Here is a 3,445-nt window from a genome sequence, read left to right on the forward strand (position 1 = left end):
CATGTTTATGCTCATTTCTGTTTTCGTGACTCATCTTCTTTATCTGTAAAAGAGGTTGTGATGATTGAGTCTCCTCCCCCCACTCCCTCTTTATCTCCATATATCTCCCTTAAGGAAACCTCAGCATAAGGCAAGAAGTTTCCCTAAGACACTTTGACATCAGTGCCACTTCAGGAAGAGCATTTGTCCAGTTGGATAGGTCATTTTCTGTATTCCCTGTCCCCTTTGGGTTCCCCAAGAGGAATAGCCCCAGCCAGCCCACCACTGGATGGGATTGGCATGTGCCAGCTGACTGGGCATCCAAGCCCACCTGACCAGGGTAGTTGAGGTGCCCAGGTGATCGTAAACTGTCTGCTCAGATGGTTCTCATCGGCCCTTGGGTTCAAGGATTCTTGAAAGCACAAGTGTTCCAGCTTTAGATGTTGCATCATGTGTCCAAGCCCTGATCGCCAACAGCTCTTGCAAACAAGCATTTGTCTCTGCCCTCCCTAGAGATACTGTCAGGGCTTGAACACAGGACCTTCTGCAGGCAAAGCAGGGGTGGGTCTACTATTGACCCTTTTCCAGATCACCTCTCCCTTCAGCACAAGGGTGCACCCTTATTTTCCACTCTTGTAAACTACCTCTGGTCAGAGCAACCCCTGTGTATGGCAAAATAGGCCCCTGAAACAAATCCACACATAGCCGGGTGTCTGCAATGAGAGCATGATTTTTATTAACAGGTGGTGGCACCCAGATGGGAGATGATTGCCTATGAAATGGTCCTTGCTCACCACCAGGGAATTAACTTGAGGTGTGGGTAGCACAAACCATTCTTTTCCCTGCAGGGAGCTGCTTGGGAGTGAGAGTGCCAATTTCCTCTAACAATGAGACTAATCCCTCTTTGTTTGGGTGCAGAAACATCTGGCTGTGATGGCTGCAGCCTACTGTGCAAATGTGAAGAGCAGGGAGGCCCAGTTGCCACCCCCTCCTCTTGTGTAATCAAGGAGCTTATCCAACTCCTGCTGAAGGGACACCTTTCCTACAGCCCTGCTCTGTCTCTGCACAACCTGTTTGAAACACCATCTGCCTGCTTTGGTCTCTGCTTGTCGCTTCCTGCTTTCATGGTGTTCCTCCTGTAGAGTGAGCAGAGCCACGTCACGAATCTGTGAAACAAAGAAGACTCCCCCTGTTTGCTGTCCTTCCCTGGTTAAGGAGCCCGCATTGGGTTTTTAAGCCTTTGGCAGCTTCTGTCTTTTGCACAGAAAATGCTCGTGCAGTGTAACGGAAGATCAGAAGATCATCAGGTGGGTGATGTGGTGTTGACAGCGATTCCATGTTTTGACAGCTGGTTGACAGCTCTGGGAAGGGCAGGGCTGGCTCCACAGCTGTAATCAATCAAGGCCAGTGGAGACTCTGATGGACACCTGAGCTTCATTTGACCTTGATGGGACTTTGAATGGACATGGACTGAAGAGATGGCTCACCTGAGCCTAATTTGAACAAGGGGCTAACAAGGTAGCTCACAGGTGAGCTGCATTTTGGGTTATGAGACATCCAAGGAGCTTCAGAAGGAGCAAAGCTACCAGACCAAAGGCTCCCCTGACCAGAGGGACCCCAGATCAGACACTACCTGACCTAGACCTACAGGAGAAGGGGACTGCCAGGACTCTGCTGGGGGACAAAGGACTGCCAGGACTCTGCTGGGGGAGACACTCTGCTGGATATGACACTACTGGAGAGGAGAGACTCTGCTGCAGAAGGCTGAATTGGGAAGACTGGACTGTGCTTTGGAGATTAGACCAGATTGGACTTGGAGTGGAGGCTTCAGACCTTTACCCACTGAGTTAAGTGGAGTTTTGGGGAGGGAAAGCCTCTGGACAAGAGGACTTGCAGGGAGTGTTTGTAGCAATAAATTCTTGTTAATTGCTCAACTGATAAGGTGTTCTGTTCATTTCTTTGCACACCGCAGCTGTTGTTGTTGGAAAAGGAAGGTGTTAATTAGCCAAAAAGTGGGCATTAGAAGGAAGTTGGAATATTTGGATGGGACAAATTGGTGTAGTCGTCAGGATAGGGAAAATTGGGATAGGACATGCAGTCACAAGGGGAAGCCATGTTTAGTCTAGGGATACAGAAAGAATCCTGTTGCCATTTCTGCAATGAACTGATAGGGTATGGCATAAGGTTTTGTTGGCCAGAGCACACTTGATCATAAACTGACATGCAGGGCCAACTCCAGAGACTGAATACTGATTAAGCTCCCCAGATTGTCCAAGGGATCAGGGATTTCTCTGTGGTGGCACCCAGATTCTGGAATAGCCTTCCCAGATGTAATCAGCAGGCACCAATTTGGGTGCCTTTTTCTTTTTTTAATCTGCTAGGCCAGCCATTATCAACCACTGTGCCATGGCACACTGGTGTGCCGCGAGTGGTCCTCAGGCGTGCCACAGGAATTTGGGGAAAGGTCATTTATTAATAGGGCCAATGGGAGATGTGAGCCCCCACTGGCATCATGGTGTGCCTTGTCAATTGCCAAAAACCTGGTGGTGTGCCTTGACTATTTTAGTGCCTTGTCAGTGTGCCTTGAGTTGAAAAAGGTTGAAAATCACTGTGCTAGGCCTTTGGGAGCATTTGACTAACATTTAGTTTCCATATGTTTGTTGCCTTTGGAGCCAATTGGCTTCTTGATATACACTTATTTACTAGGTTTGTTGCAGAGTTGAAGAAAGCAAGACTCATTATCAAAAGTGATAGTTTGCAGGCTCTTTATTCGAATTGCATGCATTTGGCCCATGCGACTCTTGTCTCAAAGCATGGACCAGACTTTCAATGCTGTCAAGACCATTTATACAATTTTCGGTCCTTTGTGTCAAAATCTATACTTCCCATTGGCTGAAATTTTACATCAGAGATGGGGCTAACACCTAATAGGATGCAGATAAGGTACATTTGCATTAAATATACCTGATAGGTAGATTTCATGTTAGTTAGTTAGTTGGCAACCTTCAGTCTCGAAAGACTCTGGTATCGCGCTCTGAAGGTGGTTCTGGAACAGCGTCTAGTGTGGCTGAAGAGGCCGATTCGGGAGTGACAATCCCTTCCACACTGGGAGCAAGTGCAGTCTGTCCCTGGTCTGTCTCCCTGGCTATGGGCCTTCCTTCTTTGCCTCTTTGCCTCAGACTGTTGGCCAAGTGTCTCTTCAAACTGGGAAAGGCCATGCTGCACAGCCTGCCTCCAAGCGGGCCACTCAGAGGCCAGGGTTTCCCACCTGTTGAGGTCCACTCCTAAGGCCTTCAGATCCCTCTTGCAGATGTCCTTGTATTCCAGCTGTGGTCTACCTGTAGGGTGCTTTCCCTGCACAAGTTCTCCATTACACTTTGCATAAACGTATTAAATTACAAAGTTTTCAAAAACCATCGGGGAGCAGTATAACACCATTTATCCAGGGCTCAATGACCTGGTCATA

Source organism: Tiliqua scincoides, chromosome 10 (genome assembly GCF_035046505.1).
Source record: "Tiliqua scincoides isolate rTilSci1 chromosome 10, rTilSci1.hap2, whole genome shotgun sequence".
In the NCBI taxonomy this organism is placed as follows: Eukaryota; Metazoa; Chordata; class Lepidosauria; order Squamata; family Scincidae; genus Tiliqua; species Tiliqua scincoides.